Source organism: Gossypium raimondii, chromosome 3, assembly GCF_025698545.1.
Source record: "Gossypium raimondii isolate GPD5lz chromosome 3, ASM2569854v1, whole genome shotgun sequence".
Classification (NCBI taxonomy): Eukaryota; Viridiplantae; Streptophyta; class Magnoliopsida; order Malvales; family Malvaceae; genus Gossypium; species Gossypium raimondii.
Window position 1 is genome coordinate 37,632,863 of NC_068567.1, and position 24,748 is coordinate 37,657,610.

A 24,748-nucleotide genomic window follows, 5' to 3' on the forward strand; every position below is an offset into this window, starting at 1 on the left:
TATTCTGGAATTCATTTAATCAACTAAATACACTGATTGGGTCAGCTTATTGGGTCAGTTTTGGGCTAAAAATTTCCTCATTGGATCAGTTTTCAATGCTTAGCACACTGGGCCACTTTCTCATTCAGGCTTTATATTAATTTTTAACCCAATTTAACTTGTATAAAAATTAAATATAAATTATATAAAATGATGAATATTTGGACCGACCTTGGCCAGAAAGATATTTAACCTTACCATTGGTTCACTTAATGCAAAAATTCCTCCAACGGTTCAAGCATTTTGAGGTGTCTGCCTAGCCAATTTTCACATTTTGTGCAAAACTATCGAAAATAAACCGAATTTGTGAAAATTTATTATAAAAATAATTAAAATTCAGTATGTTAATGATTTAATTGAAAATTAATTATTTTATTATTAAAGTGTGAATTTCAACAAAAAATTACTACAAAACTGAATGAATTAGGGCCCAAAAGCTACTGAAAAAGTCTATATATTTTTGTGTTTTCATTGTTCTTATGATCTAAGTTCGAATCCCATATTTTTACTTTTATTTGCGCAAGTTTGAGAATAAGGAAGTGAATAATCTAGTTGTTTATTAACTTCTTAGCTATCCTTATGGTCCAAGGTTCAAGTCTTAATGTTTACACTCTTCTATTTAATTATTTTACAATATTTCCATGTGATTTAAGTTCTTGTCGTCCACCCCTTTTTCACCATAAATAAGAGGATTCCTTTCCTCTAATATATTTCAATCTTACCTTAAGCTGAGGGTACATGATCCCCCTTTTTACTCCATGTCTCCCTTATTTACCAAAACTTCTCATCCTTGCCATACAAGAGGTTCATTGAACCTAGACCTAGTTGACCAATCTATTCCTACACTCCCAACATCACTTTGCCACCCCTACCTCCCTCTTACTCTCATTTTCTCTCTTTTTCATTTCTGTTCTCATCCATTTTATCTCCATTTTGTAAAATAACCACCGCCCTTTCTTTTACTCATTGCTCATTTCCTCCACTATGACCAAACCCTCCACCACCGTTAACCATACCTCATGCCCGTCACACCTCCTCACCTCCTGTTTTTCTCCTCCCATCACCGTCGTGATCGCCACTGCACACCACAGCGGGTCTAATTTTTTCTCTGCCATTACGCTGAAACCCTATAGCCCCCTACTGTCAGAACATCACTCCACCATCGGTGAACTACCGTTGAGCCACCGCCATTGTCAGACCACCACCGCCACTGCCGTCGATGACGAAAATTCTTCCTTTCTCTTCCTCTTTTCCTTATCGATTCTTTAAATGATTAAACTTACATATTCCCTTCATTCTATTAATCTTTTTAGATCACTTGATTCATCGACCATTTCGTATTGAATCAAGTTGTAAGTGTGGTTATTTGGATCGCAAAATCCTTCTCCTAGTGGTTTCATATCATGGTCAAATGGTATCGTGGCGATACAGACAATGCTACATTTTACTATCATCTATTTATTATTGTACTAATACTACTCCATACCATCTTGAAAGACCAAACAATAATTGTAAGGGAGACCCCAAGTTTCACACTAGGAATTATCTTTTCGAGAGTCCAAAACCGTGGGGTAAGTGTTGGTGAGGACTTTGGTAACCGATCTATTAGTGATGAATATTTTTCAAACAGATCCTAACTAATAAACATTATTCATGAGTTAGATTCATCTTTCAAGTTAGATCAAAGTGAAATCGTTATTAAGGATTGTGGCAAATCAGGTCTACGATATAAGGTGTGGGATTGTTACTATTTGTTTGTGTGATATAGTTATTTTCTTACATTAATAATTTAGTTATATTAAAACATGAGTACATAAAATATTCATGAAGAGTGAAAAAACTTAACAATATGAACACAAGTAAATGACTCTAATCGAGTGATTCTATGAAATACATTATAATTGATGTGATTATGATGTATGTGTAAATTTCATCCTCGTGATATATGATGTATGGCTTATGTGATATATGTGATGATTGAAGCATGTAAGACTTATATATGTGTATGTGAAAATTAAGATCCATGATCTAATGTGAAAAGCATGTTTAACATGTTAAAGTGATTATAAGTGATCACTAAGTGATATGTGATTATGATAGCATGTTTACATGCCTAAGTCTAAAAGTGAATAATATGTGTTAAAAAGTGAAATATCCATATCACATGCATGGGGTGGGGTTTTGTGAAAGGTGAAAGTTATGTGACAGTTTATTTGCGATTATCTGGATGTTATCGATAAATAGGAGGTGGATTGTCCACAATGTGTTATGTGGTCGTTTATCAGCATTTATGTGGTGGCTTGTCCAAAAATGGTGTGTTATTGGATGGACGAGTTCTGGGGAACTCGATATATACTGTGTATCAGAGAAGGGTAGGAATGTTTATAAAATGTTAATCATTTTTAAAGTATGCATCAACATGTTCATGCATAAGTATCAGTATCAAAACTTGTGATTATTTTGGTGATTAATATGATGAGACTAATTTTGTGATATGTATGTGATTATATTTGTGTTGATCTTACATTAGGCTTTTAAAGCTCAACCCTTTTTAATTTTGACTTTTCAGATAATAATAGAGGTTAGGACGGGCTCGGCTTACGGAGGTGCTCTCGATCATTTTCAAAAAATATATTATTTTGGTACTCGATATTTTGGGGATGTGTTTTTTTTGCTTGGGATTTTCATTTGGACTTTGGATTGTTTTGATTTTGGATTTTTCTGTATGATTTAGGTTTTAAAATTATCATTTAAAAGATTGTGAAACTAACAATTTATGATTGTTTTTTCATAAATAAGTCAAACAAGGCCTAACAAGGGTGTTTTAAAAATTCAATACTTTGTTTTCGAAACTCAACACTATCTGCTCACAAAATTGATATTTTCTGAGATATATATTAAATCTACGTTTTAGAAATGACAAACGAGTTTTAGATATGCAAATTATCTGCTGTGATGTTTTAATTGAAGTACGACACTTTCTGAAAAACATATCTAAACTTGAGTTTTCTAAAGATAAACAATTTCAAACAAATTTTGTTTTCTTAACAAGAACGATTTTAACAACGACAATTTTTAAGGGAAAATATCTAAATGATTTTTTGCGTCATCAATATGGCCAATGTGATCTTCAAGATTTGGCCATAACGTCTAGGTCGGGTTTTAGGGGGGTTATATTTACTTCATTTTAGATTTAGAGCCTTTATCCCTGATAAACTGGTTAGATATCTCACCTTGTATCATTGGTTAACTCTGGTGACTAGTACACACGTCATCATAACAATGGATTCCTTTTGTAACTCCCCTCACCCGGCCTGACTACCAGACCAGAGTTACGAGATACTACAGTAAAGACAAACATGAACATTCACATACTAATATTATTAAGAAATTTGTTTGAAATCATTATACTTAGGGTTTAATATAAGGTTACTACATGAACTTGTCCACTTCTCCTAGATTGGTCTCTATGGTTCTTTTTTTCCCTAGATTGATACTTGAACTTTTTTTCGTCCACAGATTTGGTACTCGAGCCTAACGGCGTTAAGATTTTGCTAATGTGGCAGATTTTACCATTCGTGCACCACCACATGTCGCTCTCTTGAAATGTTTTTGACCTTTTTTACCCGATTATGACCATTGTCTTCAACATTTTTCCCTATTCCTCTTTCGTTTTCTCTGCATTGTCTTCTCTGCCATATGTTTGGATCATTTTTTCTTTTCTTTTCGTTTCTTTTTTCCAACCCAACCCTTCGAACAACTTTTGGAGCTTATTTGCAGTATACATTATGCATTAATTAGAATGGTAGTTTCAAGTTTCGAGTTTCCACTACTTTAAATAGACACCACTTGGTAAAGGATCATCCAACAATTCATCAACCACTTTAAAATAAGGAAGCCATAACAACACTAGAAAGTTCTGCATGACATGGTGCCAATTAATAGCGAATCCACAAGATTATAACAAATGAGAAAGCTTTAAAAAAAGAAATATAATTGTTTATCATCTAACTATTTTCCCAGAGGATGTAACTGCTAAACATGATTTCTTTCCACAAACCCAGATTCCATTTGATTATAGTAATCACAGTTACCATTCTCAAGAAAAAAAAGAGTTTTAAAAAAAAGGAATAGCTTTTCTGCTAGGAATAATATCATAGACGATGATGCTTGGAACAATGTTGCTATTCCTCTCTTTTTTCACAGCCTGAACGGTCTTATCTGTTGATGGCGTACTAAATTTCAAACTAAGAGAAGAATCAAAACGGTCTTATCTGTAGCGTAAAACCTATTTAGATATCTAAAATAGCTAAGAATGTTGTAGCAATTGAATATCATTTCAAAAGAAAAACCTTCATTCATGTTTTTACAACCAAATTCTAAACCCATTACCCATACAAACATGTTATATAGCTTCTGGTACTAAAATTTTTGATTCATCACTTATATTTTTATGAATATTCCCATTACAGAAATGTTTGGAAAACTCTAGTTAGATACCAGTTGCTTCAACATTTTATGCTATACCAAAACTTCACTGCTCAACATCAATGGAACTTCACTTTTAGTTTCACTTTCTCCTATAGAAAAACTCGAACCCTTCACCAAAATGAAGCATGAAAGCTTCTCGAGACTCCCAATGGAGGAGGAACCAAGAAATTCAATAGAGGTAAAAACCAGAGTCTTGATAATTAGTGTGAGTCCAGTAACCAGACTTTGGGGAAAAACCTAGATAGAGAAAGTAGAGTAAAATTGAGGGAAAGTTTTTGTAACGCCCCAGAATTTGATCCTAGAAGTATTGGGCCTTGAGCAAAGGAACGGTTAGGAAGCTGAGCATAAAAGTTTATGTGAGCTAGAATTGGCACAAAAGTATGTTTGTTTTAGTGGATAAGAGTCCTGAGAGGAGTTGGAAAAGTCCTAGGTTTGAACTTGGGCTTTAGCAAAAATTTTGGTTTTAAGTTGATAAAACCTTGAATGCTTGGATGTAGGTCTTTTAGATTGTTGTGTTAAAAAATATCATAAGGAAGCATGTGGTCTAGTGGTTGTGGCATCATTAAGGTTGCAAGGGAGCTTAGGTTCAAGTCTTGGCTCTTGCAGTTTATTTTGGTTTGTTTTAAAGGAACTTGGACTTTGGCCTTTAGACCTTTTTATTAATTGAAGATAAAATGTGGCACAAGGAGCTTGATGGCCTAGTGGTAAGTGGCGTGTTACCGCTTCTAAGGGGCTTGAGTTCAAGTCACGTTATGCTCAAAGGAGTACTTATTTTGCTTCTTTGTCATGCCCTTCTGGGACCTGAAACTCTTGAAGAATCTTTTCCATTTTTTGGTTATATATGGAAAGATAAAAATAAAATGACCACAATTTTGGGTATTCACTTAATTTTGCTAGGTATAGATGCATTTTTCTAGTATTCAAGGCTCTTTATTTTGGGGGCGTATACGATACCTGGGCTCCAGGAGGGGAGATGTAAGGAAAATTACCAACTTGTCTCTTAGCCCAAGTGTTATATTTGGTTATTTACTAAACTCGCCCTTTGGAGGCGAAGGGTGGATTGTTAGTGTGGACAATTTGGAAGATATAATTGGAGGACATGTATGGTTAGGTTCCATTTGTATATTTGGTGGAATCTAGCATATCTTAAGCAAACCTTTTGCATGGGCTCGCCGTGCACTTGTATGGTCGGGAGAGGCTTACTTGTCTGTGAGAAACAAAAGTTGATTGAAATACTACTGAGTAGAAAAGAGTTTGAATTGGTCTTTGAAGAGGTTTGTGGAGAGAATTTAGGAGAGAAATTGGGGTGTTTGATAAGGGTTCGATTTGTTGTCGTTGTGGAGAAATTATTGGAGGAAATCAAGGCTATGTGAGGGGAAAGGGAGAGTTGTGCCGTATAGGGACTTTAGGCACTCTTGAATTCAGTTTTTGTAGGGTTTTTCTTTCGGAATTGGGTTGGTTTGTGGGAGGGAACTTGTTTTTAGTCATACTTTTGTTACTTTTCTCTGCTTTTTGGTTTCGGGAGGCCGAATAGGCTATAGACCCTTTCAGTCTTGGTTTAAGGGATTCTCTGCTTCTACATTCCGTACTCTGTCCATTCCTTTTTTTTTGGCAAGTAGTCTCTATTAATCGAACTTTCGATGGGTGAAGAGGGTGCTAGTAGTAAAGTGATAGCAAAGGTATCGGCTGAGTTTGAGCGCGTAGCCTCTACTCCCAAGTTTAAGCGGTGTAAGGTGTTAGCTCTTCGTGATTTTTCACTAGGTTGTGGAAGGGTGGCTGCACCAATCTCTGGAACTAGTGGGCAACCACAACCGACTGATCTAATCAAAGGAAAGGTAATCTGTTGGACAAGTATTTTCAGTAGTGGCTATTTTTGATAAAAGGTTGGTTTGGGATAGTATGTTTAGGAAACCTAATGTTTGGATGACTAACAATATGATTTGATGGAAAATAGGCTTTGGAGCACGTGGACGATTCGTACGTTTCGCAATCATGTGTGTAACTGTACACCATAAATCATTACTGTTGTAAAGCCGAAAAGCTGAAAATACGGCGATTAAGGCCACATGGGCCTACGAACGCTCGCGTGGTGAACCGAGCCCACAAATATGGGCATTAGACTGTAGAGGCCACCACGAGTATTCTCGTGCTCTTAGGCCATTATGGGCCTCGTTGGGCTGAAATGGACCGTGTGGGCCCAATAGGCGCGTGGGTCCCCCACGGATAAAAGATACGAAAAGTGGCAGGAACTGGATTGGGCTATGTAGTTCGCATATTAGTGTTTGAATTTGGGCCAAATGGACCACATGAGCGTGTGGGGCCACTTGGGCCGAATATTGGGCTTTGGGCCCATTCACACTGTTTTGACCGTGTAGATTATTTGTGTCACTCGAGGCGACTGTAGACCTTTGGGAAGGTCATTATTGGTACTAGAACCATAAAATAGGTATAATGATCGTAATACCCCCATAGGGTAAAATAACCGTAATACCCCCATAGGGTAAAATGACCGTAATACCCTCATAGGGTAAAATGATCGTAATGCCCCTATTGGGTAAAATGGTTGTAATGCCCCTGTAAGGTAAAATGATCGTAATTCCCTTATAGGGTACAATAACTATAATGCCCTGTAGGGTAAAATGACTGTAATGCCCCTAGAGGGTAAATGACTATTTTTCCCCTCGAGTGTAAATGATTGATTTGCCCGTGATGTAAATGACTGATTTTTCTGTGATTTGTATGACTGGTTCTGAGCATGGCATTCTACATACACGACATACTGCATGGGGTTGGGATACTGTTATGGAGGAAGTACTGTACTGGTGGCTCTGTAACAATCACTGTTACTGGCGGCTTGGCCACATATACTATTACTGTCAGCTTTGCTGCGATGTTATTGATGGCTTTGTGCCGATCATATTACCGTTACTGATGGCTTTGTTCCAATCATATTACCGTTACTGATGCCTGTGTGTCGATCATATCGCTGCTACTGATGGCTTTGTGTCAATCATATTACTGTACTTATGGCTTGTAGGCATTCTGGTTTATGACAGCTTTGCTGCGATTTTGATGAGTGCCGCAACCAGTGCTAATATTGGTGTGTTGTTGGGTGGGTCGATTTTATCCCCACATGGTGTGTTGGTTGGTACGGGTGGTGTGTTGGCTGGATTGGGATGGGTTGCATGATTGCATTGTTGCATTTATAATACTACTACTGATTCTGTTCCTGATTCTGATACTGTAATGGGCTAAGGCCCACACTACACTTTTACTGTTTTGGGCTAAAGCCCACATTGTTCTGTTACCAAAAATGGCTCAGGCCTAGATTGTTACTGCTTATATTACTGACTGAATGATAGGGGATTACACACTGAGTTTTCGTAAACTCACCCCGTTTTTAACCTTTCAAGTAATCCCCAGTGTTAGATGGTTCGGAGCTGCGAGGGACTCAGAGAGGGCCACAGAACAACACTTGTTTTATTCTGTTTTGCTCATTTACTTAAGCAATTTGATTTTGATTCGAGTTGTAATAAGGCCACTATAATTTCTGGATTTAAAATTTGGGATTTTATGTGATTGTGGTTTATATCTGCTAGAAGTAGAACCCAATTTTCCAAAACAATAACTATTTTCAAATGCTACGTTTCCACAACTCAATTTTTAAATATCACGTTTTCGTAAATCATTTGTTTTAAATTAAGCTTCCGTAACAATAAAGTTTTGAAGGTAACTTTTCTTTTGATTTAAGTTAAACAAACGCAAACTGAGGTTTTTACAAATTTTAAATGACAAGAACTTTGAATTTTCAAGAAGGGTTTTTTAATGAAAACATGGTTTTCGAAAAACAATTCAATGTGACACGCCAGATTCAGCCATAACATTTGGGCCGGGTCTGGGGTGTTACATTTTTAAATTTAGAAAAAGAAACGTCAAAAAAATTGGGAGAGACACTTGTAACTAGGTTTTTTTCTCGAGAAACAAATAAGAAAAAAATAAAGGGAAGAGAAGAGTTTTAAGGTTGAAGAAGAAACATGGGTTGAGGGAATAATAATAATAATAATAATAATAATAATAATAATAATAATAATAATAATAATAATAAAGAAGGACAAAAAGAGAACGACAAAGAAATTCGGGGAAAAAGAAGAAAGAAGGGAAGAAAAAAAACGTCAAAAACCTTAAGTACCAATCTGGGAGAAGTGGACAAGTTCAGGTACTAATCTTATATTTAACCCTTATATTTACTTTAAACATATATAGAAAATAACATTTTCACATGAAAGGAAACTAGTAAAGATTAGAAACAAACGTTAACAACTTCAGGCATGTTTAAAAATCATTCGGAAATATTAAAACATATTGCGTCGAAGTTGATCACTAAAAGAGGTTTTACGAAAAGCCTATCCGTCAAATGACTGATATCGATAAAATAGAAAAGATAATTCACCATATTTCTAGTATATACTCTGCATGCCATGACTACTCGTACCTAATCATATCTGCCACATTTGTTCGCCATTGGACATTATTCCATACTAGCTTGGTTTTACATAGTCTGCATATCAAGTAGTACATGGATTGTCTGCCACAAACGCTCATACAAAATATTGTCCGCGATTTTGGTTATAATAACATTATCCGATTGACCCTCCTCATTGATAAATCCACCATGTAGCTAAAATTAACTTAACACATTTGGAACATGCATTTGTATCCAATCAGGCAAACCATTTAACTATGTCATACACATAAGCAAGCATCGTCAATGTATATATATTTACACACAAGCGCCATCATCTATTCCCATTCACTTTTCAAAATAAAATTATATACTATTTAACTTATATACATGTCACTTGACCAAGTGTAAAATTTAAAAGAAATCTACCAATTTAGTAGATAGATAGTGTGGGTTGTGAGTTGATCCGCCTACCGAGTTCTGCAAAAAAATAACTACAAGAATCAAGGAATTAAACAAAGTAAGCATTGACTATTCTTAGTAAGTTCAATTGTTTTAAGAATTAAGCTTACCTTAAAAAACATTAATATAAATAACATAAGTTCTATACATTTCATATGTACAAGGTGAGTGCATCACATTTAATCATGTAACATTTTCCATGCATTTTTTACCATTAAAACACAAGTCATTCCATCAAGCATTCCTATATTTTTCCAAAATATATATATGTATCACCATAAAATCAGAGACACCTTTACTTTAAATAGTCAGCCCGATAAATTTTCATGAACAAAAATGGATACGCGGGTAACCAACCGAAACACACCATTTTTCTCATAAAAGCTATTCCATCTGATAACACGTCGGTTTGCTCATAAGAGTTATTCCATCCGATAACGCGCCAGAATCTCCATAAAGGTAAAATTGAAAATCCACAACAAATTTTTGACTCCAGTAACATCAATGAATTTTCTTCATCTTCTTCACATCTCTTTTACAACCCATACAAAGCGCAATAACCCTATTTCCATGCTAATTATATCCTTTGTTCACTTAGGCTCCATATACATATCTGAACATTCCTTTTTACCATTCAATACCTTTCTCACCTTACATGCCAGTTTGGTAACATTTTCCGTATACATTCAAACTTAAACATTCCATAATTAAACACAACATTACCATATGAACTTACCTGGTATAGTAGAAACAATAGAATATTAGAGAGTAATATGTGATCTTCCCTTTTTCCTCTGTTATCTACTGGTTGATTTGGTTCTTGATCTATACGTTAATACAATCAATTCATCAATGACAACTCTTCAAACTTTAATAGTTTTGAAATAAAACATACAAGTTAGCTAAATTGAGATACAACAATCTCAAAGACATAAAATTCATGAATAATAGACTTTGAAAACACTTACATGCAAAGCTGATTCTTTAAGACTACTTAGAGTTTTTCTTTCTTCTCTAATGGAGATGGTTTCGGTAGAGGAAGATGAGAATGAAAAACTCTCTTTTCATGCACTAAAGATTTCTACTTAAATACCCAACACTAACCGTTCATTACTAGGAAAATGTGGTTAATTACCATATAACATCTCGATCAATTATTATAAAATACATTTAACCAGGTAGTCAATAATTATTGTGGTTTAGCCCATACATCAACATTACTGACCAATTCAACCAACTAACAAATCAAGGATTTACGTAGCACTATGACAAGCTTGTAAATGTTAATGAATAATATTAACTGACTCACACATCAAAATTGTGGTTCTGGAACCACTATTTTCGAAACTACAAACAACCAGGCTTCTACACTTTCCATTACTATTCATTCCTTGAAACTTCATAGTATACACACGATATCATTTGAAACACCTCGTTTATATAACGTAGCAAACTTTGATATTTACCTAGAAAGAAGACCCTCACATACTTAACCTCAACAGGAGGTTTCTAAACCTATTGTCAAGTGGGCTGTAATATAAAATAACCCATTTCATGCAGAACCATGTAAGAAAGTGCCAATGGAATTCCCTGCAATAAGTTAGTCATTATGGATATTTTTATCTTCAAGATAGTCCTTAGTCGGGCTTCTCCTTCATGGAGTAATCCTTAATAGATTTCCCAGAACGATTAACCTTTGGCGGACTTACCTAGAGAAAATAACCTTTACGGATCTCCCTCTCATACAATAGCCCATTGCGAATTTTATAGAATTGATAGTCCTTGTGATACGATCTCGGTTTAGTGGATTATACCGAGTCGATTAGTTGCTCGATTGTTAAATGAATAAGTATGTTTTAGTTTTAAAGTTTCAAAGAAAGTGGATTAAGTTTGGGTTTACGAAAGTAAAGTTGGCTCGAAATAGAAATTGTTAATGAGTTTAGGTTAGGCTAGAAAGAATTGGTTTAAGTTTGGTCGAATATGTTTTAGGTTTAGTTAGGGAATGATATAGGTTTTGGAACGAAATGGGTTTTGGTGCAAGTACGAAATGGTATAAGTTTTGGTACGAAATGGTTTGGTTTTTGGTAAAAAAAATGAAACGGATGGAATTGTGGTTGATGTATAGAAATTGTTATAAACGGATCAAAAGCTCAAGAATGAACCAACACAAAAGTTTGTGTTGACCTGAAACTTATAGGACCTTAAGAAGTTTGAATTTGGTAAATTTGGAACCTTGACCCGATACTTAGGTAAGTATGAACCAGAGGTATAAATTTGAACGCCATACTCAGTTTAGGGAGTGATAAATTCAGGAAAGTGACTCAGGTAGACGCCACTAGATGCTAGATAAGTCTTACGGGTCTCGAACAAAATTTGAGAGAAAAATGACTCACAAATTTGGCAGCAATTCATTAACAAAAATGCCAAAAGTCATTTTACAATGAAAATGAACAACTATTTATAATGTTCAACTAGGTAGCCGAATGGTCATCTTCATGGCTAAGTAAATTGAGCTAGAATGAGCTGGAAAATTCTAGAATTAAACAATGAATTGCTGTAGCTAAATTCAGCTGATTGAAGTCTAATAGGCAGCTTCTAGACTAAGCAAATGAGCTTGGAAAACTTGGAAAGGTGCATAGCAGCAGCTAGGTTCGGCCAATGAGCTTAATGAGCTCATTAAAATGTAACTCTTGGCTGAAAAGATACCAGCCTTAAAGGAGAATGTGAATAGCCAAATAAGTGTGAGACGTCAGCCTTGAAGAGTCCTTTAGGTGTGAACTCCAAGTGTAAAAGGCATTATGTTGTTTTGGGGGATGAATTCGGTCAACTGAACATGCACTTGAAGAGCTTTTCTTAATGTATCATCAAGTTCATTGAATCTGAGGTAAATGCACTTTTCTTAATGGCTCTCCCAAATTCGGCTCACCTACAAAATGGATGAATTCAGCTTAGATTAATTCACATTCAGCTGAACATAATGAAGCATCACTTGGACAATATAATTAAAACAAGACAATTTTAATTAAGCTAAGACATAATTAATTCAGTTAGGACAAGGCATATTAAAACATGCAATAACAAAAACATATTTATAAGCTGTGAGATTTAAGACAACTTAATAACATGCAATAAAACACAATTAACATGAATACTTAAATTAGTCTAGATTTTAGACCAATTAAACAACGATTATTAATTGAGCTGTATTTAACTAACTTAAATAGTTATTCCAGCAGCTATATTAATATCTAAATGGAATTGAGCTGATTTGAGCTCATGGAGCTAAAATGGAGCTAAGTTCAGCTTGCAAAAATATGCATGGAAGGTTCGTAAAGCTGGTACGAATGTGTCCAACACTTCCAGCCGATATCTCATCCCAAAAGTTGATGAGCTAAAGCCGATATAGCTTCTTTGAATTGCCTTGCACGAGCTCACGTAATTGGTCCATGAGGAAACACGATGGAATCCTTACTCGAGCTAGACTCATTATGGGACATGGTCACATCATTCCCCCTCTTTGAAATGACTTTTCCTCAAGTCGGAATCCACATCAAAAGTAGATAAGTCAACAACATTAAAACTCGCACTAACATTATAGTCACCAGGTAAGTCGAGTTTGTAAGAATTCTCGTTTATGCGCTCTAACACTTGAAATGGTCCGTCTCCACGAGGTAGTAATTTGGACCACCGTTGGGCTAGGAATCGCTCCTTCCACATGTGAACCCAAACCCAATCACCGGGTTTGAACACAACTCACTTTCGACCCTTGTTGGCCTTTTGTGCGTAGATCTTCATTCTTGCCTCAATGTTATCGCGCACCTTCTTATGTAGTTCCTTCACATACTCAGCTTTCTTCTTTGCATCTACATCAATAAGCTGATCGTTAGGCAGAGGCAACAAATCCAAAGGTGTCCAAGGATTAAAGCCATAGACTATTTGAAAACGGGAATATTTGGTTGTCGAATGAACTGATTGGTTGTAGGCAAACTCAATATGCGTCAAGCATTCCTCCCATAACTTTAAGTTTTTTTGGATTATCACTCTAAGTAATGTCAATAATACTCGATTGACCACCTCGATTTGGCCGTCGGTTTGGGGGTGACAGGTGGTTGAAAATGGAAGCTTGGTTTCGAGTTTTCCCCACAAGGACCTCCAAAAATGGCTTAAGAACTTGGTGTCACGATCGTTCTCGAAATCCCATGCAAACATACAACTGCCCTAAAGAAAATATTTGAAATATGGACAGCATCGTCATTCTTTGTACATGTAATAAAATGAGACATTTTAGAGAACCTATCTGCTACAATGAAAATAGAATCCTTCCCCGTTTTTGTTCGTGACAGCCCGAGAACAAAGTCCATAGAGACATCGACCCAAGGGCCTTTGGGTATTGCAATGGAGTGTATAATCCATGTGGCTGAATTTTGGACTTGGCCCTTTTACATGTTATGCAACGTTCACATATGCGCTCAACGTCTTTCTTCATTTTAGGCCAATAGAAGTGCTCTGGTAATGTCGACATGGTTTTACTAATTTCAAAATGTCCCATAAGTCCGCCACTGTGCGCCTCGAGTACAAGGAGTTCTCGAACGGAACATTGTGGAATACAAAATTTTCCTTCCTTGAAAAGAAACCCTTCGTACCTATAAAATTTCTCAACAGCAGCATTCTCACAAGCAACAAATATCCCACCAAAGTCGTCATCATGAGCATATAAATCTTTCAGCAAAGAGAATCTAAGAAATTTAAAATCGAGAATGGATAGTAAAGTATACCTCATCGGCAACGCATCAGCCACGATATTGTCTTTACCTTTTTTGTACTTTATTACATAAGGAAAAGATTTGAGGAAGTCGACCCATTTGGCATGGCATTTATTCAATTTCTACTGGCCCTTAATGTGCTTCAAAGCCTCGTGATCAGAGTGAATCACGAACTCCTTCGGCCATAAATAATGTTGCCACGTCTCTAGGGCTCCAACTAAAGCTTACATCTCCTTGTCGTAAATGGGGTAGTTGAGGGCAGCTCCACTAAATTTCTCGCTAAAGTAGGCAACTGGTCTTCCATCTTGCGTCAACACGGCTCCTTTGCCCACACTTGAAGCATCACATTCAATTTCAAACATTTTATTAAAATCAGGTAAAGCTAGTAAAAGGGCATTAGTAAGATGCTCTTTAAGTAAAATAAATGCTTTCCCTTGTTCTTTGGTCCATTGAAAGGCCTAATTCTTTTTTATCACACTTGTTAGAGGTACGGCTACAGTGCTGAAGTTAGGCACGAATCGCCTATAAAAACTCGCCAATCCATGAAAGCTTCAAACTTGGCTTGTGCTAGTTGGTCTCGGCCACTCTTGGATTGCTTTGATATTTTCTTGATCTACTTCCAGGCCTCTCGAACTAACCACAAAACCTAGAAAAACAACGTTGTCAGAAAAAAAAGTGCATTTCTTAATATTAGAATATAAAGTTTCCTTTCTAAGAACTTCCAAAACAGACTTGAGATGCGTGATATGATCTTCCAAAGTTTTGCTATAAATAAAGATATCGTCAAAATACACAATAACAAACTTACCAATGAAAGATCTTAACACGTAATTCATTAACCTCATAAATGTACTAGGGGCGTTGGTTAGGCCAAATGGCATGACCAACCACTCGTACAAACCATGCTTGGTTTTGAAGGCCGTCTTCCATTCGTCGCCTTTCCGCATTCAAATTTGGTTGTAACCGTTTTTTAAATTGATTTTTGTGAATAGCTTGGCACCATTTAGTTTGTCAAGCATGTCATCCAACCGAGGTATCAGATGTCGGTACTTTACGGATATTTTGTTCAGGGCTTGGCAGTCGACATACATTCACCATGTGCCATCTTTCTTTAGTACCAACAGGACTAGGATGGCACAGGGGCTAAGGCTCTCATGGATGTAACCCTTTTGCATCAATTCTTGAACTTGCCATTGTAACTCTTTTGTTTCTTCAGGGTTTGTCCTATAAGCTGGCCTATTTGGAATTACGGCGCCACGAACAAAATCAATCTGATGCTCGATCCCATGAATAGGTGGTAACCCACTCAGAGTTTCGTCGGGAAAAACATCTTGATAATCCTGCAAAAGAGTCAAAATTGAAGGGGGAAGGTTTTCAAGTAAGTCGTTAGTGATAAACATGTTCTCCTTGTACAGGAGCACGAGAAGAGATTGTTTCAACATCAAAGCCTTCTGTACATCACTAGCTCTCGCAAACACACTCAATTTTTTACATTCTTTATCTTTTTCATTGTTTTCTTTTTTCACTCTGTTTTCATTTTCTTTTACAATTTTCCCACTTTTTTCTCAATTTTCTTTTCTTTTTGATTTTCACTCTTTTCTTTTTCTTTTCCTCTCGCTTGTTCTACAGATTGTTTCAATTTGATTTGGTCTTCATAAACTTGCTTCAGAGTCAATGGGGCTAAAGTCACGTTTCTTCCTATATGCTTGAAGGTCTATCGGTTAGAATATCCATCGTCCAGAACTCGGGGACAACATCACAAAGAACTTCATCGGAGTACTTTCCTATATACAAGGAAGGAAGTACTGTCTTGGTAACCTTTAGTTCACTGCCATCATTGAGCCATTGCAGTTTGTATGGGCTCAAATGCTTGGTGGTTGGCAGGCCTAATTTCTCAACCATTAAAGTGCTTGCCACGTTCATACAACTGCCACCATCAATGATGACACTACATATTTTTCCTTGAACTTGGCAACGCGTGTGGAAAATATTTTCCCGTTGTTGTTCATCTTCCACAGTTTGGATGCTAAGGCTTCTTTTGACAACAAGAAGCCCTCCTTCGGGGACTTGTTCAATCACTTCTTCCTCGTCAGAAATCGCTTCGGGTTCATCATCAAGTTCTTCCTCGAATTCTATGTCTCTGTTTGTACGAACCACCATAGTACTTCGATTCGGGCATTGACTTGTGATATGCCCTCATCCAAGGCATTTAAAACACTTAATGTCCCTCGAACGGTTAGAGAATCTTCAATAGCCTTGCCTTTGCTCGATTCAGCCAAAGATTTATTCGTCTTGGATGGCACGGGGCTTCTTTGGTTCGGTTTGGTGGATTAGTTTTGCTAACGCTTGGCTCCATTTAGATGAAGTCGCAGTAGGATACCTTCGAACGGCACCTTTACGTTTCAATTGTTTCTCCACCTTGACGGCCATGTGTACCATGTCCACCACTTCAACATAATGTTGTAATTCTACAACGTTGGCTATGTCACGATTAAGTCCTACCAGGAAACGTGCCATTGTTGCTTCTCGGTCTTCTTGTACATCGACACGAATCATCGCGATTTCCATCTCCTTGTAATAGTCTTCCACACTCCTCGACCCTTGAGACAGGTTTTGGAGTTTTTGATAAAGCTCTCTATGGTAGTAGGATGGAATGAATCGTCTCCGCATAAGGGCCTTCATTTCAGTCCAAGTGGCTATAGGTCGTTCGCGATTTCTTCGTCGACTTCTGGTCAGTTGGTCCCACCAAATCATAGCGTAGTCGGAGAACTCTATTGTTGCTAACTTTACCTTTTTGGCCTCGGAGTAGTTGTGACAATCGAAAACAAGTTCTATCTTTTTTTCCCACTCCAAATAGGCTTCCGGATCAGACTTTCCTTGGAAGGGAGGAATGGCAAGTTTCATATTCCTAAGATCATCGTCGATGCATCAACGCTCCCTTTGGCCTTGATGTCGTAGGCCTCTCCGTCGGTCGGTTAGATTTGACCCTTGATCACTTTCGACCTCACTAGGGGAATCAAAGTCTTTTTCGAGGTCTCGTTGCGTTCCGCGATTTCTTCATGGACTTTGAAGAGTTCTCTCTCATCGGCCTCGCTCTTCGACTAAATTAAGCCTTTCTTGAATAGGCTCGAGCTTGCGATCGAATAACCGCTCCACTTCTCGCAACAAAGCTAGTAGGTTAAAATTCGGGACATTACGAACAAGTTGTTTTTCATTCATTTCAGCCATGTTCCTCTCCAGGCTTCTAGACATGAATGAAATCTAAAAGAAGTAACCTCACCACAAAGCCTTACGTTCACTCGGAAAGAAAAGTCAATGTCACTCACACTCGTGTTTGCGCTCTTTTTAGGCTTTTACCTCCGCTCTAATGCACTCACACACTCGTGCCTTTTTCCACTCGACTTTCTCTCGTGATTTTGTAGGAGACTCGATGTGACGTTATCGTAGTCTAAGGGGTGGGCTTCAAAAAGGTTTGCAAAGGATCGATGTTAGGTTAAAAGGTAGGCTAAAAGAAACAAGAATGGTTCGTAAAAGTGTGGCGTGAATGAAGGAAAGAAGGAAGATGGGTGACAGGGCTACACAATGTAACAATCTTTCTTCAATTCACAAAGCTTGTAAATAAATCATATTTTTAAATCTCGAATATTTTTTTATATCACAAAATTTTTTTTATTTCGTTTAATTTTTTTAATTTCAAATTTTTTTACGTACCTATTTCGGGATGACTTTGGACATCTGTACTTCTCGTTCTAACCAGCTTTGATACCAAAAGATATGATCTCGATTTAGTGGATTATGCCGAGTCAATTAGTTGCCCGATTGTTAAACGAAGAAGTATGTTTTAGTTTTAAAGTTTCAAAGAAAGTGGATTAAGTTTGGGTTTACGGAAATAAAGTTGGCTCGAAATAGAAATGGTTAATTAGTTTAGGTTAGGCTAGAAAGAATTGGTTTAAGTTTGATCGAATCTGGTTTAGGTTTAGTTAGGGAATGGTATAGGTTTTGGCACGAAATGGGTTTTGGTGTAAGTACGAAATGGTATAAGTTTTGGTATGAAATGGTTTCGTTTTTGGTAAAAAAATGAAACGGATGGAATTGTGGTTGATGTATAGAAATTGTTATTAACGACTCAAAAGGTCAAGAATGAACCAACACGAAAGTTTGTGTTGACCCGAAACTTATAGGACCTTAAGAAGTTTGAATTTGGTAAGGTAAGTATGAACAAAAGGTATAAGGTTGAATGCCACACTCGGTTTAGGGAGTGATAAGTTTGGAAAGGAGACTCGGGTAGACGCCACTAGATGCTAAATAAGTCTTACGGGTCTCTAATGAAATTTGAGAGAGAAATGACTCACAAATTCGATAGCAATTCCTTAACAATAATGCCAAAAGTCCTTTTACAATGAAAATGAACAACTATTTATAATGTTCAACTAGGTAGCCGAATGGTCATCTTCATGGCTAAGTAAATTGAGCTAGAATGAGCTGGAAAATTCCAGAACTAAACAATGAATTGCTGTAGCTAAATTCAGTAGATTGAAGTCCAATAGGCAGCTTCTAGACTAAGCAAATGAACTTGGAAAACTTGGAAAGCTGCATAGCAGCAGCTAGGTTCGGCCAATGAGCTTAATGAACTCATTATAATGCAACTCTTGGCTAAAAAGATATCAACATTAAAGGTGAACGTGAATAGCCAAATAAGTGTGAAAAGACAACCATGAAGAGTCCTTTAAGTGTGAACATGTCCGTAACCGAATGGTCAATGGTGTGAACTTCAAGTGTGAACGGCATTATGCTATTTTGGGGGATGAATTCGGTCAACTGAACTTGCACTTGAAGAGCCATGTATGCATCATCAAGTTCATTGAATCTGAGGTGAATGCACTTGCTTAATGGCTCTCCCAAATTCGGCTCACCTACAAAATGGATGAATTCAACTTAAATTAATTCACATTCAACTGAACATAATTAAAACATCACTTGGACAATATAATTAAAACATTACAATTTTAATTAAGCTAAGACATAATTAATTTGGTTAGGACAAGACATATTAAAACATGCAATAATAAAAACATATTTATTAGCTGTGAGATTTAAGACAACTTAATAACATGCAATAAAACACAATTAACATGAATACTTAAATTTGTCCAAATTTTAGACCAATTAAACAATGATTATTAATTGAGTTGTATTTAACTAACTCAAATAGTTATTCCAGTAGCAATATTAATATCTAAATGGAATTGAGCTGAATTTGAGTTGATTTGAGCTCATGGAGCTGAAATGGAGCTAAGTTCAGCTTGCAAAAATATGCACGAAAGGTTCGTAAAGCTGGTACGAATGTGTCCAACACTTCCAGCCGATATCTCATCCCAAAGATGATGAGCTAAAGCCGATATATCTTCTTTGAATTTCCATGCACGAGCTCGCGTAATTGGTCCTTGAGGAAACATGATGGAATCCTTACTCGAGCTGGACTCATTGTGGGACGTGGTCGCGTCACCTTGGCATACATTCCACAAAAGATAGTCCATGGTGGACTTCCCGCATAACACAGTCCTTGGTGGACTTCCCTTTTCTAGCAACCTCATTGCAAATAAACACTTAGAAATAAAATCCAGAGAATCGTCTCCCTTTCTCATAACCAATGTTGTCTTATTCATCACCTCTAGTGGACGATTAATTACAAATACCTATTCACAAATACTCTGAAGGAAATACCCCTTTTCCCATACATATCCACACATAAGGAAATTTTACATATTCCTCCTACCTTCGTATCTTGGCTGGACCCCTTATCCATATACTTTCTAGCTGGAAACACAAAAATATACACACTTTTTCATGCCCTTTTTAACTCAAATTCAAGCAGTTTTGATAAAATTCTTGTCAAAAAATATATAAGTATTATAAAATAATTATTTTGTACTTAAATTATTAGCATGTTGAATTTTAATTAATTTTATAATTCTTTTTGATTCATTTTGATTATTTTCGATAGATTTGCACACGGCGGACACTGTTAAAAGCACAAAATCGAGGCGCAATTTTGAAGCATCAAGGCGAACTAATTTTTCAGACTAAGGTGGTCCAAATTATGTGTATTAATTCATAATATAATTAATTTTCATTTTAATTTTAATCCAATCTAATTTGGGTTAAATAAATTATTGCTAATTAATTATGAAAAAAAGGCCCAATTGAGCTAAATCGAGAAAATCGATCCAACCGAGCACTAGGTAGCCCAAAACCGTCCCACATGCTGACCCAATCAGCTTGTTTGGGTGATTATTTGGCTTGAAAAATAGCCCTTAAAGAGTCCTTCAAATTGCATTCAACCCCTCCACTATTTATGCCTTTCTATATTTGCCCCTACCTTAAAATAGCAAGTTTGAAACCTTCAAACTTGCCACATGTGTGGCCGGCCCTGGGGGACTCTATGGCTATTGATTTTTCTAATTTTGGCAGCCATCTCAACCAATAAATACCGCCCTTTTCTGCTCACTTCAAACACATCTCAACCCATTCATTTCTTCACTTCTCTTTCACTTTTCTCTCTTCATTCCCTTCCGTTGTTCATCATTTTCTTCCTCTATTCCTTTTCCGATTTCACCTCTTGAAAAAGAGTCCTTCAACCAACATTTGGAGTAGCATTCAAATGTTTGTGGAAGCCTCGGTTCAATAAGAACAAGTAGAGAAAGAGGAGCGAGCAAACTAGTCAAGCCTCGGAGAAGCACCATAATTGATTCTTGTTCCTTATCCTTTTAATTTTATTGTTGTTGTTATGAGCATGTCTATGAATATTTTTGATGCTGATATATTTAATTTAATTAATATGGCTTAAATTTAATTCGTGTTAGGTTGATTGAATTTCATCTACTTGAGTTATTAAAATTGTGTTTGTGTTGTTATAGGCCTCGGTAAGATGTTTGATTAAGTAAAACCATGAATATGTTATTCTTGCATTACAATTGTAAGGTAACTAATGAATTTATTATTTAAATGGATTGAAATTGTAATTAATTGACACGATACTTAATCAGTGCATGTTTAATCATCTAAGGTAGCTGAGGGTTAAATTAGCAACGATATCTAACGATACATTAGCCTTGCATAACTTGCAAGATTATTGTGATTAAACTGTTTCAAGGTAGAAATACATTGTTACCTCACGTAATCTTTTATGTGCTTATGAGATTGAATTAATTGTTTGAATTGGCATAGAGATATATAGAAGAGATTATTTTAATTTCGTAAGTATGTATGTGCATTAACACATTTGCTTATTAAAATTTGTTTAATCGGTTGAATTGACATAGAGATATAGTCAAGAGATAAATGGATTTTGGTAGGTAAGTATGTTCATAAGTTAGCAAATTACCGAGTTGCTTTGAATTTATTCGTAACAACATGAACATGAGTTTAATAATTCTAAGTTAAGAAATGTAATTAATCTAGCACAATTATGTCATCTTGATTAAAATCATCTTTCGAAATTGTACATTGGAACTTTGTATTTTATTTTTAATTATTTCACTTAGTTAATATATTAGTTTTTAATCACCTCCTCAAATCAAAATATTTTTCTTCACCAAAGTGTTTTTAATTGCATTCATAAATAATTCTTTTCACAGTCCTAGTGGGTACGATAACTCGACATTTACTTGTCACTTTATTACTTGTTACGATTGTGTACATTGCACATTTTCGTTATTCCAAGTTTTCGGCGCCGTTGTCGGGGACTGTTTTAAAAAGTCGTTATTTGTGAATTTTTTATTTTTGCATTTGTGTTTATTTTTCTATTCAATTTTTAAATTAATTAATTTTTCTATGTTTATTTCAGGTGTTTATGAGTATTGACCAAATAATCGATTTATTCTCAATAGACCCTGAGATTGAAAGAACTTTTCGACAACGAAGAAGACAAGCAAGTCAGAGAAGGACCAAAGAGATGAACTTCGAAAATTTGAATCAAGGAAATAGAGCAAACCCTGCTCAAAATCCTATCCTTATTGTTGATGATAGGGATAGAGCTCTGAGAAAATATGTCGTGCCAGTGTTTCATGATCTTAATCCTAGTATTAGAAGACCCAAAATTGAGGCACGACAATTCAAGCTGAAGCCAGTCATGTTCCAGATGCTTCAGACAGTGGGCCAATTCAGTGGAATGCCTACCAGAGATCCCCACCTGCACTTAAGACTATTCATGGAGGTGAGTGATTCTTTCAAGTTGGAGTACCCGAAGATGCACTACGATTGAAGTTGTTCCCATATTTTCTAAGGGATAAAGCTCAAGCCTGGTTGAATTCATTGCCACCAAATTCAATTTCAACATGACAAGAGTTAGCAGAAAGATTCCTCATGAAGTATTTCCCGCCTAGAAAGAATGCAAAGTTGAAGAACGAGATCACTACTTTCCAACAAATTGATGATGAGTCCGTGTATGAGGCATGGGAAATGTAAAAATAATTATTACAGAAGTGCCCTCATCACGGAACCCACATTGCATCTAACTTGAGACGTTTTATAATGGTCGCTATGCTCAAACGAGGATGGTAGTGGATGCTTCTGCTAACAGTGCTCTCCCATCGAGTAGCGTCAAGAAGACGAGTCACTGGAATAAATGAAGTAGACGCTCCAACTTTACTCGCATCTAAGGTATCTTCAATATCCTCAATGCTTCAAAATTTTAGCACTAATCGGTTTAATAGTTTTGCAGCACACCACCGAATCAATTTGAAAATATAGCCTATATCTATTGTGGGGAAGGACATCTATTCAAAGAATGTCCATCAAACCGAGAATCCATTTATTACAATGGTAACCAGAACCAAAACTGAGGAAGGCAAGGACTACAACCCAATTCCTATAACCCATCATGGCGAAAACACCCAAATTTCTCCTGAAGTAACTAAGGGGTTGGACCTAGTAACACATACACCCAACCTAGACCGACCCAGCCACCTATTTTTACCCAACAAGTTCAGAAACAACCTCAAGTTGAACCATCTAATGGGTTAGAAAATTTGTTGAAGGCATACATAGCCAAGAATGATGCGTAAGTCCAAAGCCAAGTAGCTACATTGAAAAACCTAGAAAACCAAATGGGCCAGCTTGCAATTGAACTCAGAAACCGACCACAAGGTGCTTTACTTAGTGATACGAGAATCTAGGGAAGGATCATTGTAAAGCGTTGACATTGAGGACAGGAAAGACATTAGAGCCCAACACATTCGAAGTTGAAAAGGAGTCAGCTGATGTTCAAGACTCAGAGGAAGTTCAACCGAGTGTTGAAATTCTAGTTTCACCAGAACCTGAATCTGTAAAATCTGAAAAGGTAACTTCTGAGCCAGCTAATTTCGATAAACTAACAACTTCGTTAGATGCAGAATTGCCACAGAAGATAAATCAACCAGTTCTAGTAAATAAGCCTTTACCACCCTACCTCAAAGACTTCAGAAATAGAAGCAGGAAGTTCAATTCAAGAAGTTCCTAGACGTACTCAAGCAACTTCTTATCAACATCCTGTTGGTTGAAGCACTTGAAGAAATACCGAACTATGTCAAGTTCTTGAAGGATATCCTATCAAAAAAATGAAGACTTGGAGAATTTGAGACAGTAGCCCTGACAAAGGAATGCAATGCATATCTTCAAGACAAACTACCCCTGAAGTTGAAGGATCCTGGGTGTTTTACCATTCCTTGCAACATTGGAGCCACATATTGTGGTAAGGCACTATGTGATTTATATGTGAAGTTAGACTTACTACTGTTACACTTCAAGTAGAAGATCGATCCTTAGGACATCCAGAAGGAAAAATCAATGACGTATTGGTACGTGTAGAAAATTTTATTTTTCCTACTGACTTTGTTATTCTAGATTTTGAAGCAGAAGAAGAAGTGCCACTCATCCTAGGAAGGCCTTTCTTAGCAACTGGAAAGACCCTTATTGAAATGCAGAAGGGCAAACTTACTATGCGTGTTCAGGACCAGATAACATTTAATGTTTTTAAGTCTATGCAATTTCTTAACATAATTGATGATTGCTCTACAATGTCTAATTTAGGAATTAATCATGGAAAAGGAACTCAACTATGTTGAGGACCCATTGGAACAAATTTTGACATCAGACCCTCCAAGGGATGAAGAGGAGGATGAATACTTAGCTTTAATAGAAGCTAATCAAAGGGGATTCAATCTACAATCCCTTTTTCAATCTTTAGAGTTAAAGAATAGAGATTATACCGAACCAAAAGGGTCAATCGAGGAGCCACCTAAATTAGAATTGAAGGTACTTCCTTCACATTTAAAATATGTTTATTTAGGTAACACTTCTACTTTGCTTGAGATTGTTTCAGGAGAATAAACCGTTCAACAATAAGAGAAACTCATCTTAGTATTGAAACAATTAAAGAAGGCTATCGCATGGACCATAGCCGATATTTGCGGTATTAGTCCGTTTGTATACATGTACAAGATCATCCTAGAAGATGGTGAAAAAAGGACGATTGACGGACAACGAAGACTGA

The 24,748-nt window shown here is 36.5% G+C and overlaps 1 non-coding gene across 1 annotated transcript; it reads right to left on the reverse strand.

The window, feature by feature from the left end:
- Window positions 1–22,611: 22,611 nt before the first annotated feature.
- On the reverse strand, window positions 22,612–22,718 carry LOC128040260 (small nucleolar RNA R71). The gene has a single exon (XR_008194917.1). It is a non-coding gene; the product is annotated as a small nucleolar RNA R71 (small nucleolar RNA).
- Between the last annotated feature and the right edge of the window lie 2,030 nt (window positions 22,719–24,748).